General features: G+C 46.3%; 1 protein-coding gene across 3 annotated transcripts in view; it reads right to left on the reverse strand.

Annotated features, from left to right (window-relative positions):
- FRMD4B (FERM domain containing 4B) overlaps window positions 1-17,876 on the reverse strand; it is a 123,342-nt gene that overhangs the window by 82,655 nt on the left and 22,811 nt on the right. For 2 of the 3 annotated variants that reach the window (XM_034066144.1, XM_031049250.2), the window contains exon 1: window positions 13,765-14,050. The exons of the other annotated variant lie outside the window; for it this stretch is intronic. The gene's annotated coding sequence lies outside the window, so the exon portion shown is untranslated. Of the gene's footprint in view, window positions 1-13,764; window positions 14,051-17,876 lie in introns of those variants that run through there. 3 annotated transcript variants of the gene reach the window in all.

Raw genomic sequence — 17,876 nt, forward strand, 5'->3', positions numbered from 1 at the left:
TAGGACACATTTAATATAGACAGCATCTCCCCCAAACCCTAAAATTCAAGGCAGACACACAGTGCCGGCTGTTTGAAAGCAGTTGTTGAACTGCTGTTGGAAAGCATTGCTGTCTGAAGCAACAAATTGTTGTTTGAAAACTGATGTTGAACATCAGCTCAGACTGGAACCTGCCAGTACCCTGTCTCACAGGGATGTGCAAGCTGGGCTCTGCCTCAATAGATGCTGTTTACTTCACCCGGGCTGTGCGCACTGAGGAATCACACAGGTGAGTGAGCAGCATCCAAGCTGGAGCAGTCCGCAGGCTGTTTTACCTGGTACACCTCTCGGAGGCCGCACCACGCTCGCAGGGTTTGCCGGCATGCCCGCAGCCGCCTAGAACACCACTTCCTCAGCGCTGACACCTTCGGCGTCCAGGCGAAGCAGCCGCTGGAGTGCGCATCCTCCATCCCGCACGTGAACACCGAAGCCCTGATCTGCTCCGCTGGGAACGCAGTCCCCGTCCCGGCTGGCTCCCGCTCCCTCCTTCAAACGCCTGGCATGAGGGCAGCCCGGCGGGAGGAGGGCAGGGGTGTTGCGCAGAGCCAAGGTCAAGCCTTAAAACAAACTCCTCTTTCACAGCGCTTCCTGGGCAGATTCCCAGCCATACCCCGGCCAGCGGCGCCCGAAGGGGAGCCAGCGGCTGCAATAGCTCAGCCCTACCAGCGGCTCACACAGCAGCCTTGTCCTTCTTAGCAGCTTATATAAAGCTCTGTTAAGCTCCAATAGCTAACACTATGTTCTCTTAATTAAATTTTAACCCTTTTTTGCCGCACTCCCCGACAACAACCCCGCTTCAACGCTGCAGGACGAGAAGCGAACCGCTCTCCGTCAAGCGCCGCCGTTAACCGCCGGCGTTAACGGCCGCCGCACGTCATTGAGCTGGGCAGGAGCGGCGCTCGGGGCTCGCCCCCGACACCTCGTTACCTGCCAGGGAGGGAACAAAGCTGTCATCGCGTTCTGCCAGCTGATCCATGCTCAAGTTATACGCTAGGAATCCTGTACTTAAAAAGAGCACCTCTGGGAGCCAGCAAGTGGGGAAAACGGGAGTTAAAACAGGATCAGAACATCCGTGCTCTAACTTCTCTTCCAGCTTGGGTTGTAGCAGATGCCCACAGCACGGAGCACATCCCCGTTGGTTGTTGCATCGCGCTGGTTAACACCCCCGGCACCAGCTGAAGAGATGGATTTGCTTTACTCTCAAACTTAACTCCATTAGTGCAGCACTTGCTGCATGAGGAAAACAAAGCTGGTTGTGCTAGCTGAGCTCTTCACAAACAGCCCACAGCAAATAAACACTGAAATAATAGCCCACAAGAGACTGCAGCCTTGCCTCGGTAGCTGGTTGAAAATTAAGTGGCACCCTGCCTTTCTGGGGCTTAAACCGTTAATGCCACCAAGCTGCACCCTTTTGAGCTCTGTCCTATTAAAAGCTAAGGGAAGGTGGAAATCAAAGGGCAATTAATCTCTTTAAGACCCCCTTCTCCCAGAGGATTTGACACTTGCTAAGACTTCTGGTGCAGAAGCTGCAGGAGCCATGCATGGCACCATCAGCATCTTGCTGAAGAAACTACTCAAAGAGCACATTTTTGGCTAAATTCAGTGACACCAACCTGTAAAAGTATTTTTTTCCTGAGCAATGAAATGAATGGAAATGGGGCAGGAACAGCTTGCGTAAACACTGCATGAGAGAGTTAAATCCCATGGCATGGCTGGTGCTGCTTCCCAAAGGGCACTGCTTGCAAACAGACTCTAAAATCAGAGCTACAGCAGCCCTGTCCCAAAGGCTCTTCTCAAGAGAAAAACACCCTGCATGCTCCTAGCACAGTACAAGTATTCACAAAACCCATCTCATTCCATATTAATCAACCCCCTTTGTACTGCAAGAGCCTACACTCATGCACGTTGAGCTCCTGTGTCATAGTTGGAGTGATTAACTCTGTATACAGATGCCTGCTTTACACAGGATTTGGATCTGTGTGTCTCCAAGCATCACACTCTTTCCTTTTATGCATAGCAAAGCAAAAAGGCAAAAAGCAGCTCTGCTCCTCTTGGTGCTGGTATCTATTGCCTATGCTGCTGCCAGGGAGTTTAAATCTCTCTGAGACACAGGGAAAACAACTACTTCAGATGTTACTAGAAGTCATTACAGAGTGAGACAGTGCAGAAAGATACGGCTTGTTATAACAAAAGGCAAGTAAAGACATGGGCTCTACATTGAAATCCAACATCCATATACCCACTCAACGAGTTTTATCACCCCTTTGAACACTGTCTTTGAGCCTGTGGCCAACAAGAACATCTTCCTCCTCCTGTGATGTTGCCCAGCATCACTGTTGCGTGATGTGACTAACATCAGCATAAATGTACAAACTGGAAAAAGTTTCCATCTCCCACTGAGAGAGAGTGGTGACAAATATCCACAGAGAGTTATTCCAATAGCCTAAGCCAGTGCTAGTGCCAGGCTTGGCAGCCGGTAGTTGCCATTCCCTCAGATAGCACTATTTTGGAGAGGAACGGGCCAGGAAAATCTGCAGTGGCATTTGTGCATTATGGTCAAGTCATACCCGAATTTAAACAGAGATAAAAAAAGAAAATCCAATTTTCAATTTCCATTTCTGAAAGAAAAGGAGCTTTGTATTTAAAGAAACAGTGCAGGGAATGGCCCCATCCTGAGCCAGGAAAATCCAGCCAATGCACTATGTAAGGTTTAAATGCCTCTGCTCTGTGCCCGCTGCCCTCAGTGCCTTTTTGTTTTCTGTATCACTTAAACTAGACTGAAAATAAAGGATGATGAAGATTTTCTCCTTTAACACAGCACAAGGGATTGGTTTTTAATTCTTTTATGATCCATGGTATCCTTGGATTGAATGAACACATTTTGCAGTTATTCTTTATGCTTCACAAGTTAACTGCGTACCTGAGGGATGGTCTCAGATGGTTCCATCTCAGAAGGCAGAGCCATATGTACTCAGGCCCTCCCTCCTCAGTACTCCTAACCGCTTTACCCATCCTATTTCCCTGACCTTGTGCAGCCTTTATGCTCTTACAGTAAAGTTACAGCTCCACATGTAGGCTAGAGCAAGGCAAGAACCCTTTCCCCACCTTTACTTAGGGTACATGGACTTCAAATCTAGTCTCATAATTAAAAGCTTCACACACATCTTGTAATCCCTTCTGCAGATGAAGTAGGTAATAAATAACAAGCAAATACTACCTAAATTTCACGTTCCCACTTGACCAGAGTACGTGAGGCAGTACAATGAGTGCACATCACAGTGCACTGTCCCTTGAACATGGGGCACAGCATTGCACGCCCAAAGAAGAAGAAAGAAAAGACAGTTTACGATACACAGAGCAGCTGCATGCTCTAGAATAATTCTGATGTTTTAATATGCAGTTGATGGATTACTCAGTCAAATCAATCTTTATTTTTTTATTGACTTCCACTTTCAGAACCTGATTGCAAGTGGGTTAATTGGAAATACCTAAATAATATCCAGGCTCCTTAGAGTCAGAACAGAGATCACAAAATTCCTACTGGAAAGCCAGTAGGATAGCCAGATAGCTTCCAAAGATTGTAGTATCCAGATCTCTAGTCTATGGAGGGGGTGGGAAGGGGGAGATAGATGTCTCAGGAAAGGTCTTTGTAGACTGATGTATCACTTTCAAGGGAACACAAGAGACAGCTACTGCAAATCTATTTGATGTGCAGTCACATGAACAACAGGGCATTCATTTCTGGTAAGGAATAAGCCTACACAACAGGAATCTAAGGAGAAAATCACTTAAAAAAAAGACAGAAAACTTGATGTGTGGCAGATTCATGCTTTCCCTTACATTATTGATTGTAGTTCCAGCATAATGAGTATCAGAAAGATAACAAAGATTTGCTACCAACATAATAGGAAAATATGATCCCGAGTGGATTCTCAGGCTTCCTTGTATGTTATCTTCTGTGCCAAAATGTACAGAACAATGCTTAGCAGAATTTCTGCTTTTCTTTTCAAAGTAGTTCATATGAAGTTCCCATGAACAGAGAATTCACCTACCTGTGAGACCAGAGGACAAGAGCATCAAACTTCTCTTATATCTACAAAGCAGTATCATCCCTAGATGTGATTTTTGATTAGACATATAGGAAAAAGAACACAAACACAAAGTCCCTAGTGGCAGGTAATGAAATTAAGGCTTTGATCATTTTTGGTTTCTGAACCTTCAACAAGTAAAAGGTGAGTTGTTGTGCAGATGCACAAAATGCATAATTATATGCGGTAGCAGATGCCTGTTCTAACCAGTGATTTAAACCACACTTTAATCATAATTTGTTCTCCTATATTGACCACACATGATTGTAGCCAGTACTTATATTCTATAGAGCAAGCAGTAAAGTTCAGTGAAGACTAAAAAAACCCCAGTGATTCGGCCTTCACAGGGGGATGAGAAACAATGCTCTTTCATGGCACTCCCCTGTTTATAAGTCTGCTGTTACCTCAATTACAAGGCTTCAAATCCTCAAGCCCTGATGGATTGTCCCAGAGCAGTATCATTGAGGTCCATGCCAGGACCCAAAAGCCTGGGGTAACACCATATCCACTGAATTCCCATCAGAAACAAGCTGCAGTCCTATGTCCTCCTCCTTCTACACTGATGTTTCTCCTCTCTGCACAAATGTGTGTGCAAATTTTCACCAAAATTGTCCCATTTTGCTCCAGTTCAAGCCAACAGCACATGATTACACTGCTTTTAAAAATACAGTTTAAAAAATCACCAAAGGTGCTGATTTACAGGAGTTTTCACGAGCCTGAACAACAGGATTATTTGGGAATTAGGACTTTCTCAGACAATGCTGAAGCTGCATAGCTCCCTAACACTTTTCTTTAATTCCTGTCATGAATCAAGCCTGTCAAGCCATGAGTATTAATGCAATTAACCCCAAATAAAGATGGAGTGACTTCTCAAGAATCAGTTTTGCTACTCTCTGGCCCTTCATTACCAACTTACAGATAAAGTGAAATACAGTCATCAGGTGCCCTCTCTTTTATGTTGTAACCTCTCGGTACATAAGATGCTTAAAAAGCAGCACCAGTGCATAGGATAAGTCTGTTAATCCAACCTACCCTGATCAAGGGCTTCTGAAGCACAACTCAACTTCTCATAAAAGGTGTTTGCAAATCAATCAGGTTCTTTGAGATTATAAGGGAAAAAACACCACAAGATATTTATAACCTTTTTTAATCCTTTATATTAGGACAAATTTGGGGGGAGCCCTTAGAAATAAGCCTACACGAACATTTATTTACTGCTGTTCACATTATCCAACTTTAATTTATAAAGCACATTAAATCACATGAAAGGGCCATGCCACTCTCCTTTAAGGCTAACAACAGCATCTGATGGATGTATCTGAACCCCTCCCCAGGTGCTGCGCCAAGCATTTAAATTCCCAGCTTTTGCCACTGAACTGCACCTATGTCAAGTGACTGATCTATCTGGAAGCCATAACTACACCCAAATAATACACAGCTAAAAAGAGAGGCTTCAGTACCTGGTACTCTCCTCTCTGGATAAGGCACAGCCTTGAATAAGCTTATTTAACAGCAGCTTTACATAGTTCTTAATGAGGTGCTGACGTTTTTTCTTCTCTGTGAGAGCTTGAGCTGTACATATATTGCTCTACACTAATGATATAAACATATCACCGTGACAGATAAACACATCCTTAAAGACGAACAGCCGCTGTGCCAGAAACATGAATTTCCTGCAGTCTGTATCCCATAGTAAACTAATTAGCACTTCACATCAGAAATGGAGTGTCACTGCCTTTTAACTTTATAAATGATTAAACAGCTTGTAGCCCAATTCCTCGAATGGCAAACTTTCATACCTACTATACCTAGAACAGCAAAATCAGGTCAGGTTCAAAACAAGCAGTATATGCTCCAGTTTCAGGAGTCAGGGTTTATCATCTTTCACTATCATCATCTCAATGTGTCACCCAGTTTTTGTAACATAAATGTAGCTCCTCGAGTACCTTATGGCCAGTGCATCAGGGGTATAATTTGGCACAGTTCTGCTGGCTTCAGTGAAACCCCACATGCATACACATATAATCAGGTAAGAATGTAGTTCAAGCAGTCTACGTGCAATTTGGCAGCGGTGAGCACAACTTCTAATGCATGTCCCTATTTAACATATACCTACATGCAAACTGTGTTTAAGTTTGTATACACGTATTTCTAAGACTTTAGAAGTCTATAGCCTTGTAAAGTCTGTTTGCACAGAAAAGATGCATAATAAGGGAAAACACCAACCTGGTATTCTGCTTCAGAGCCCACAGATGCTTTCAGACATAGTGCACCCTTATGCCATTTCTCAGTGGCACAGGTGATGGCATGCTGATGACCTGCAGGAAGGCTGCCATCTACCCAGATACCAGCACTGCTGCATGCAGCTCTCCAGGCATGGAGACCTGCCCCAGGGACATGGTACAGCAGGTCAGGATGGCTGTGGGATTAATGTGATACTGCCTTCCCTGTGTGAGCCTGGAGAGCCACGCTGCTCTTCCCTTCTTCATGGGAAGGGCTTCCTTCTCAGGGAAAGCTTCATCAAGAGGTAGTTACCACTGGTGACATGGGAAATCATCCTGCACTCCGTGCTACTCCCAAGTCACATCTGCAGGAAATGAGAGATCAAACGAGCACAGGGTGGAAACCCGGGGCATCCTCAGAGAAAGTGACACCACCACCATCACCTAACCCAGCATGGTGTTCACCCAGAACACACTGTGACAAGGGCGGTGGTTGTGCTCCTGGAGGAAATGACTCTTACTGTGCCACCCTACTGCTACCAGGCCCTTGCAGAGGGAGGCACCCCTGACCTATGCATTTGGACCATCTTCCTGAGGAGCACCCATGGGAAGTGATGGCAAGGAGGAGAGGCTGTGGCTGCCTCTGGAAGCTGCAGCAGGATTCCTCTCCAAGCAGCTGGTTTTGCCTCCCTAGTATCCAAAACTGTAGTGGGTCACTTGCTCACATGCTTTTTAGCTCCAGTATCCAGCCCATGGAGTTGGTTCCCAAACCTGCAAAGAGCCACTATGGAAATGGTGCGGAGACCCTGCAGAGCAAAGGGACAAGCAGCTGTCACATGCCATGAAAATAAATGATTGGAAAGGACAAAACCACTTTTTCCCTCTACACCTGAAGTCTCAGCAGTCTCATTCCTCTACCTCCCCCAAACTCGCAGGGGAGTAGCAAAGTGCACAAAGTACTTTTAGGATCCTACTTCTAAAGGCAAAGTTATAAAAGCTTCTGTGCACTGACATATGACAATACTTAGACCATTCTGACCACATTTTCACCTCACATGCCCAAATTATTCAGGTCGGTCAGCACAGTCTCCTCCAGCTCCAGCTTGGGCCTGCCACAGCAGCTTCCCAGCAGCTTGGAGCAACGCCACACACCTCCTTGCTGTTTGCATTGTAGTAGAGGATGTCACCCTTCCTGTCCATCACATTACTGCAGCCATGAAACACTTCAGGGTCTTATCAGAGGAGTGGCAGGTTTAAAGTCTGAAGGACCAGGGGCCTGGAGCTCCAGACAGGGAGAGAGGTCCAGCCCCACCAGTTTGTCCTGTGCTTCCCATAGCCCCAGCAATAGGAGGGTTTCTTCCCTGGCTCGGCTGACCAGTCACTTAGGCACCACACACGTACCAAACCTGCTCAGTTTCCCTCAGGCACTGATCCACAATGGATGCTGGCATCACCATGGCCAAAAATGGGGCAGTGTTTCCTGCATTTTGAATCGGCAAGGAGTATTGAAGGGAGCCTGAGGAAGCCAGGTAATTACTTTTGGATGAAGTATTTCATGGTAGATATAAATACGTGAGGAACATGAAAATCCAGGGCTGCCCCAGCTTTATGATTATTTTATAGCCTCATTAATCTATGGCAAATGGGGTAGAATTACTACATAACCTAAATACTGGGCACAGATCTACAGCACTGTAAGAGGAAGCATAAATGAGATCGTAAAGTTTCAGCATTTCGCATGATATATATGGCCACAAAGACAAAAATAACAACCCAAACCTATCAGTCTCCTGACAAGAATCTTTTAAAGAGTGAGAATAAATGATGTCTCTTATAATTATATCCTCAGTGCATTCATTCTCTCAGGATGAGTAACCCAGGATGCAGTAGCCTCCAGAAAAATCATGACTCATGACTCAGAGCAATGCTCTGCCCTTGACTAGATTTTATGGATCATGCCTAACCCAGGAAAGGGGTACATCTAGGAAAGGACTTGTCCTTCATTATGTATATACTCAAGTAACAGAATCACTGCATCCTATCAGTCATGAACCAAGAGATCACCTTGGACATCTTAGTGTTCCTCCCTGCCACCAGTTTCAGACTGTAAAACAAGCAGGGCAGGATTCATTTCTGTGTCCATTAAGTATGTGGCACACCAGAACACCAATGCAGATACAAGCTTTTCATCAAAATCCATATTTAAAGTAACTGAGCTCTCTTCCCTGTTGTTACTGGTTGGCAGAGGGCAGCAGGGATGAGGGCAGCAGCATGGCACAAGCAGTCAGTGCTGTCCCAGGGCCACAGTATGTGCCTCACCTCCAGACCACCAGCATCTAGCCCCACCACTGTGGCATGCTCAAGGAAGGAAAATGGTCCTGTGGCCACTTCTATCTGGGACTTGATCCAACTTCAAGTCAACAGGTTTTGTTGCACTTAGGCAAGCTCAGTTCAGAGCCTTTTGAGGCAGACCCATGCATTTTCCCAGCCAATTCTGGCAGAGGGAGAATCACAAACCAGTGGAAAGAGCACCAGTAAATAGAAGAAGCAAAAAGAAATTGGTGCTGTAAATCTGTATACAAGTTACTGTAAATCTATATAACAAGTTGCCAGCACTCTTGGTGCTATGGAGTGATGCTTTCTGAGAACACAGGCCTGATGAAACTGTGCTTCTTGAGTTAGGAAGCAGAAAGCCATTATTTCACAATGCATCTCATCTGTCACTACAGCAATTACTGCCTCCTTTTACTATTAAAGTACCTGTACAGTGCACATTTACCAGCTCTAGACAAACAATTAGGAACTAACCATCTAGAATCTGAAAGGAAGCAAATCAGTATGTTTTGTTGTTACACCAGAGTAGATGGGCTCTGGTATAAGCATTTCTTGAAGGTGAACCTTAGTGCTGAATGTCTGACCATGGAAAAGGAATCAGGCAGCTCACAGCATTACCCCACAGCGGGACCACACTGCTTATACAGGGCACCAAACTGCTACAAGTGAGACCAAAGCTTTCCAAAGCACATGAGCTTTGTCTGTGCAGAAAGCAGGTGCATGTCCAATAGCACAGGGTACAAGGAGCAAGTGAACCAAAGGAGAATGAAAAAGAGCATCCATTGAAAGGATGCTTTTATCCTCAGAAGGCCTCCAAAATAAACAAGCAGCATGCCATGGGCTTGATCCAAAGCCCATTGAAATCAATGGAAGGACTCCAACTGCCCTCAATGGGCACACAGCAAGGCCGGGAATACCACAAGGGCTCCATGCGCTGCCCCACCAACAGGCTGACCCCCAGCAGTGACTCGTCACCACCTCGCCCTACAGATCCTCCTGCCATTGCTGTTTTATCCTTGCCCTCAGCAGGCATTTTGTGATCATTTGCTACTCAAGTCACCCAAAATTATTAAAAAATACAAATATTTTAATATTATATAGATTTTATTTCCTACCCAAATCTGGGAATATGGGAACATGGGAGGGTCATGAGTGAATCCCTCATGTGGGATTCACAAGATCTATCTCTGCACCAAAAGCCTGAACCATAACTCTGCCTTGTACTTAATCACAGAATCACAGGTTAGAAAAGACCTTTAAGATCATGTCCAACCATTACCCCAGGACTGCAAGTCTACCACTAAACCATGTCACTAAGGGCCTCATCTACACTGTGTTTGAGTGCTTCTAGGGATGGCGATTCCACCACTTCATGAGGTGCCTTCCTGCGCCACTACACACACCAGTTCTCCCCCAGCTGCCTGCTTTGATTTGCCTTGAAGTTTTCAGTGTTTTGAAAAGAAATCTGCACTGATACTACAGAGAATGAAGTTCATCTTGCCAAGAAAGACAGCCCCAGTTAAGACAACACGGATCTTGCATGTACCAGCTGAGCAGAGCCCCTCCAAGAGCAAGAGCAAGGAGGCCCTGCCTTTTTAAAAACTAAGAGCACCAAGAGAAAGGCCTGACCCAGCAGTGGCTGTATCAGATGGGGTGGGAGCAGTAGTGTCAGAAACACAAACAATGGGAAAGGAAGCAGGGAGGGAAGGGCGGAGGGGACAGTGGGATGGGCAATGGTGGCTGCAGTCTCAGCTGCTGACTCAGCAGGTTAGCAGGACCTCTGCCCTCCAGCAAGCTCCCATGCAGGTGTTGGACATGGAGCCTTGCCCCAACCAGAGGAGGTTTCCCCACATCTCACCCCTTTCCACCAGATGTGTGTGGCACAGCACCAGGGTCACTCCCCCGCACATCTGCAGCCACAGCTGGACCCAGCAGGCAAAGCTCTACAACCCCTTGTCTCAGTATATGTCTCAGGTGAGGACATGGGTGGTTACCCCAGCCCACTACGAAACCAGAGCACTTGCTTTGTAGCTTACTGGGGAGAACAGGAGCAAAGAGGCAATGGCAGAAAGGGAGAGTGTGGACATCACCAAATAGCTGTTGATAGCACAGACTGTTAAAAGCTTTTAAATATAGTTTGGATGCAGTGTTTTGTTCTGGTTTTTAACCCCTTTAAACTTTACCTTCTTCACCTTGGCAGAGGGAGAAGCAGAACAGACACACTGGAGGCTGTGCTTTACCCTGGCCAGGCTCCCCACAGTTTCCTCATCTCTTCTGGCTGTCCTGCAACAGCATAAACTCCCCAATGGGGGTCAATCTGAGACCATTCATATACTTAAAAATGTTAGTTCTGCTATAATGGGCACAAATGAGAATTCAGCATTTGTTAACAATTACCCTAGGCAATAACTTCACTCTCTCCCTGTACTTCAAATGGAAACAATGCAGTAACTGAGTAGTACCTGTTGGCAGGGAAAGTTTTAAATAGATGGACAGGAGTGGCTGAAATGGCTTCCTAAAAGAATTCTCCTTGCTTTTATATTTCCTCATCCTTTGGGATATAAAGCAGGCTTGCAAACTGCCCTTGCCATTATCGGAGCTGTGATTCAATCAGCATTTCATGGTCCTAATTAGTGCGTATTTGTTTTCATGGGCATGATTCCTCATTTGCCAAGACTGCAAAATTATAGTGCATTTTTTCCCCATCCTCCTTGGAGAGGACATTATGAGAGCTCAGCCAGGGAAAGGAAGCCATTTAGAGCAGGAAGAGGATGCTTGGATACAGAGCTGGAGTGCTCATATTAGGCCCTTTCTGAGGTCAGATGATCAAATTGACAACTTGAAAAAATAGCTGCGATTCTCATTGAGGTTAATGGGCAAAACTGTAGCACAAAAAGCCTTTTGCCTGCCTCTGTCAGCAGGTTGTGCCATCCTGCCTCTGTTCCTGGACAATGCTTCCCAGGAGCCCTGCTCCCGTCCTGTGCATGTGGTTGGAAGGGGAGAGGGGACATCAAGTCAGGGAAAACAGAGCACCTGGTCCTCCTCTTCCTCCAGTTCTACATCAGGAGGAAGGAGGAAGAACTCCAGCTACTGCTGGCTGGGCCCTGCTACACCCGGTTTCATTGCCTCTTGTCCTATAAGACCCGTTTCTCAAGTCACACAAGGAACAAAGGGGCCAAACTTCCTTCTCCTTACACACACCTGCCCCTCTCAGCACAGGACACTGTCTATTACAGCGATATCAGGTGGTTCAACCGGGTCCTGCCCCACCTTTAGCATCCACCAAAGCTGAAAGTGCTGTATGCGTTTTGCCCCCTATATCCTACACTTTTTGTTCATTCTTTAGGAAGACAAACAAGGATATTTGGCCCAGAGTGGGGAAGGAGGATTGGAGGAACTGTCAGGAGACATGTAGTAGCTTTAGCGGGGGGGAATAAACTCTAGGATTAGTGTTTTGGGGGTAAAGAAAGCACAGCTGTATGCTGAAAGGGGCTCCAATGTACCATAGGCTGCCCGTAGAGAATAACAACTCTCATTAGGGGTACACATGGCGGGGATGGTTTCTCCCCCCACAGCCCTGTGCTTCCCACCTTTCCCCGTGTACTAACTGGCCCTGTCAGGACGCAGGCATCTGCCCCTTCTGCACAGAGGCAGCAAGCTCCTTCAGCACACACATCACAGCACACGACTCATTTCCAGGATTCACACAGAAATGGCAAGGGGAAGATAAATTCAGGGATTTAAAAACAAATCTGGTGGATGCTATATTTCCATATCCTCCGGGAGTTAAAAAAGAAGTTACATACAATATCCTTTACCCCTTTCTCCTGCTGATGGTTAAATCAAACAAAAGCCTCCACAAGAAAGCAGCAGCCACTGGAATACAATTCCTGTTTCTGTATTGCTAAATTATGCATTGGCCTTACAGCAGGTAAAATTGTAGCACAGCACCATCTGTTTCTCAATATGCTCTCTGCCAGCTACCATAGCAGGGATTTACTCACATATCCCTTTCCATGCTCAGCTGAGCTGACGGGCAGAACGTCTGTCATCAGAGAAAGGGATGTGTCACCTGCCCATTGCACATCTGGGATATACCCTACTGAAAAATGGGGACAGATCATTTCTTTCCTGACACACAGGGCAGGCTCACAGTGCCAGCTCTAGTGAATAGCCCTTGATGATGCTACATCCTTAAAATACTGCGGGAGATAGCACATTTTCCAGCTGTTTGTGCCTTATGCCAGAGCACATTTGTATCAGCAATTTCATTTCTACTCCAAGGGTTATTGCAAGTTCTTCCATTGTGACAGAGAACGGGGGAGGAGAAAAGCAGCTAACATTCCCACATCTTTAGATTGAAATTTAAGGCACTTGTACACAAGTGCACATGAAAGTCTCAGCCGTTAATCAGGAAGCCTCCAACTTCTTGTGCCTTTTGGTTTCAAGCAGATCTCAAATAGCAACCAAAGCACAGGGAGCTCAGTACAGAGCAGACCCTGAACAGTCCCCAGGGGGGTTTGATGGGGGCCCATGCGCAGTGATGGGGATACAGATCCCTGCCAGTGCTCAACTGAGGATGTGACTCCCTTGGCTGGATATAGAGCTAAACCCACACACTGACTCGCTCCAGATTCCTGCTCCTCTGCTGCAGAGCAGCTGATGGGGCTCTGTGCTCAGCAAGGGCAGCAAAGCCCACCACAATGCTGGCTGCAGGGATGAATGCTTTCAGCCTATGGTGTTCCTGGTGCAGGCTGCAGCACCTGGCCCAAGGCAGGGCAGCATCCCCACATGGTTAAGACTCCGTCCCCACAACATCCTTGGTGGATATTGCATCCAAATGAATGCCTGACCCACCAGCCAGCCCAGCATCAGGAGCTGGTCTGCCACTAGCAACACCCATGCAAAGTAAGTCTGGGAGAAACTTCTGAATAACCTTCATAGTCAGTCACCTCTGATCTGAGCTCCTCAGAGCACCTCCACCAAGCGCAGGAACACAGCCCCCCCAACTCAAAACACCATGAGAGCCATGCATGCTCAAGCAACTCAACTTGTCAGCTCAAAAACCAAGTTTCTCTCACCTGAGACTCAGGAGATGGGTACTTGTGGAACCAAAAGCTGCCTGCACACCTTACCCTCTGCCACACGCCATAAACCCCTCTCCCTAACTCCGTATCCAGATGCTCCTCTCAGTCTCCAACCTCAGCTTGGTTCTTCTGCAAAGCCTCCTCTATGGGTCCGCCGCTGGTCGGAGGCTGCTGGCCACACACCACGGCTCCCGAGCTGGTGGCTGGAGGCAGGGGAATTCCTGCAGTGCTGGAGAAGAGACCAAGCACCTCCCAGGGTGCCTGGAACAAGAGAGCGCCTGTCAGGAGACGAAAGCAATGAGCAAACTGGTTCAGCCTGTTGCTGCCTATGCTGAAGGCCAGCTCGGCGCAGGAGGTGCTCAAGTCATGTGTCTGCTCCTGCCCCAGCTTGGAAAGAAATTAAAACAAAGAAAGTGGTTTCATAGGATTTAAGACTTTCACCCAACGATTTCAAAAGGGGTATTTGATCACCAAAGGAACAAAACAGGAGTCAGAACTTCAGTGCCAAAGTCGTAACAAAACAAGCTCTTCCTCCTCCTCCCAGACATTCTTTTACGTAAGTGCAGCTCCTCTTCCACAGCCGTAGGTTTAATGTTCAGAGTCAGGAATGGGGAGTCTTGTTTCCACTTCTCTCCTGTCTATTCTCATTTATTACCCAGGCTATAAGGAATAAAGACAATCAGCATCACCTTACAAATGATCAGCCCCTATGTCCCAGCTTCCCATGGAAGGAAAAGAATGAATCCATGGATATTTCAGGGAAGTTTCATCTGATCTCAAAGTACAACCTGTGATACCTTTCTTATGCCTTAAATATCTCTGTTCGCACAGTTACAGGTTTCAGCAGCTGCTTTGTTATATGTGGGATGTACCATACAAATGCATCAAAACACACAGCAACTGGTGAGCCTGTGCTCTGCCAAGGGAAAGGCTGATCCCAAGCTGAGCCAGCCTGGCTGCAGTGGCTAGCAGAAAACACAGAAGTCATTAGCCCACCTATGCCTGCAGGACTCCCCCTCAACTCCAACAGAAATCAAGCTCTCTGTTGCCTCATTCTTCACTGCTGCAGCCCTGTCAACTGCCACTGCCCTCCAGTACAGAACTGCTACTATTTAGGGAGAAATTCACCTACTTCACTGCACATCCCTAGAGGATAAGTGTAAAATCAGCACCCCCAAAGGAGCTGCTGTCATGCTCACAGCATCCAGGGTACTCAACTCAGGGATTCTGACATTCCTGATTTAAAACATCTTAAAGCATCTATCTCTGTGTAGCACACCTCTGGTATGCTACTGGACTGCTTCCTAGAAGAAGCCTTACTTCACACTTGTAGTTCTGCCTTTTTTATCCTCACTTTTCCACACCACATATGGATTTCATCCTTCTCATGGGACACTACAGAACAACAGCAGCACAACTCCCTGATGATGTTCATGGTGCCCCCCTTTCCAGTAGCTACAGCTGCTTCATGCAGCTTCATTACAGATGCAAAGCCAACCTTGCTTAACATCTTTTAGGTTCATCTCTGCATAATCCTTCCCTCTATTAGGCTAATGAATGAAGTGTTTCCAAGGAACAGAAATATACATGTTACCTAATTACAGGAGTCAGGCTGAAGCAGATCCTTTAAACAAACACATCCTGACTAAGCTCTTCTAACCCTGCTTACCCAATCTTCTCCTCTCTACCCCCTGGGCATCCTCGATAATCAGCTCCTCAAAGCAGCAGCACTTTGCTGCTGCAGGACCGGTCTATCAATGGCCTAGGGCACCGGTGCCTGTTTCAAGCCTGCTCTCATGCAGGAATCCATCCAATTCACCTCCTGGGCGAATTTTACTACAATGCCCATCCTGCATTCACAAACCTGCTCTTCAGAGAAGACAACTCCAGCACTAAAACCATCCAACACCAATGAGATCTGCTCTCTTTGGCTTCCTCCACAGCAGGCTGCAGCAGATGTTGCTTACAGTTTTGGGGACCTTCAGATGTAAGACTCAAACAAGTCCAGAGGAACTGTCCAACACACTCCATCTCAGAAACACAACCTCATATCAGCAACTGCATTTTGAATCCTTGTGATCATGACGATGATAGCAGCTGTCAGATAGGACTTGTATCAGTTTCTACCCTACCCAACCACATACACACCACAACCATTACAATATATAAACAAAGAAATACACAATTAAAAGCCCATCTAAAGTACCTCTTCCTTATGGAAACAAAGCAAAATGTTTCCCAGTGCTTATATGGCATGTCTGGAATGGAGAGATGCCAGCATGCTTTGGTACCAGTAGCTTGTCCCATAGGGCAGTGTGGTTGAGGAGAGGATGAACACAGCCCTAGCAAGGGCTCTCACCACCAGGCACATGTGTCACTGGTTTACTCCTGGTTCACATGGGCCCATCAGCTCACTCCTGAAGCTGTTAAAAGCCACTCTACAGTTTTATTATACAGGCAGAAATCTGGCTCAGAAACTTGTCATTCACCTGAGCCAGCAGTTCCTTCCCAGGGTCAGTCCCCAGCAGTACTGCAGTTCACTCCAATAAGTGCAGGATAGTGGAAGCAACAGTTCCACTACCAGTGGAAAAGCAAAGGTTTGGTACCACACCTCAACAACCACCTTCCCACCCCCTGTGGTGCTTATACTCTTCAGAAGAGCAAGATTTACCTCCCCTGGCTTAACACGCACTAATTGGTCTGCAACCACATTCCTACCAGGAAGATGGAGCATCGTCAGGTTGAGATTAAAAGGATTACACCGATCACTGATTTGAGGCTGGGAGCGGCGAGCCGTGATTTATTGCGGGCAGCGGCTCACTAGAGGGCAGCCGGCACACGGCTCGGCTCCACCACCCAGACCTCTGCAGGGGAGAACCTCTTCCTGCACAGCCTTAGAGGGCTCACATGAACATAAAAACAGCACCGTGGAATTTGCACAAGCGATGGTGTGGCCAGGGAGAACTAAAACAACCCCACCTTATAACCCCATGCTCTGCATGTGGTGCGACTCAGACACAGGCTTGGACTCTTGAACAGAAGCACATACCTTGCTCCCAGTGCCCTGACTGCTCAAACCAGACCACCAGCTCCAATATTCAACCCCCGTTCTGATGCTTTTCCCCACGAATGTGCTAATACTTAGTGAGCAACAGAGGTTTTTAAGCGAAAGCTCCAAATTCATCCCCGTGACCCCAGGAGACAGAAGCATTAGGTTATTAAAAACAAACAAACAAACAAAAAAGAAACCAATAGCAATTCATAATACAGTTGATATTTGTTTTCTTGCTTACACCAGGCAAATATAAATTTATGAACCAGCAGCACCAACAGCCACATCCCCCTATTCCCAGGAATAGGGAATACCCACATGGGAATGCCCACAACCTCACCTGCTAAGATCCTTCATGCAAGCCAGAAACAATAAGATCTAACTCCACTGATGGGAGATTTACTCTGTATTTTAAGTACTAATTCCCTTAGCAGGGTGTAATTGCCTTTGTATGGCAATAATCTATTATCCTATTAGGAAATTCCATGGGAATAGAGATTTAAGGTAGATAGTGTAAGTTCTCACCAGGCTTTAGTAATCTCCAGTGGGACTGATTTGCTTATATCAACAGATAACTAGATCGAACGCTCCCAATGGACCCTTTTCTAATAGCATGTTATTTATGCAGGGACCAGCAACCTGATCCAAACCACATCAGAGACTTTCTGTGCTGGATCAGGCCCTCCAATGCCAACAGATGCTTCTGCAGGGGCTTGTACCCAGCACAGCTCCACAGGGGAGCCCAGATCCCCTCAGCAATGACTATCCCTCAATCAGTTCTCCTCAATGCTTCAACTGACCAAATTCAGTTTTATTATAGCCAAGAGTCTTCACAAAGTGAAACCTAATAGATGAAAATTGCTGTCAGACTAGAAAAGAACATAATTTAAAATACACCACAAAAGAAAATTGATTTTTAAGAAGAGGATTATTTTCCTCCTTATTTTATAACCTGCTTTCAGAAATTCAAGGCCACCATGCTCCCAATTGCACACCTAAGTCAGAACCCAAATATCTCCTTATATTTAAAGAGTGAAATATGCCATATCCAAGA

The sequence above is a fragment of the Melopsittacus undulatus genome, chromosome 9 (assembly GCF_012275295.1).
Source record: "Melopsittacus undulatus isolate bMelUnd1 chromosome 9, bMelUnd1.mat.Z, whole genome shotgun sequence".
NCBI classification, from domain to species: Eukaryota; Metazoa; Chordata; class Aves; order Psittaciformes; family Psittaculidae; genus Melopsittacus; species Melopsittacus undulatus.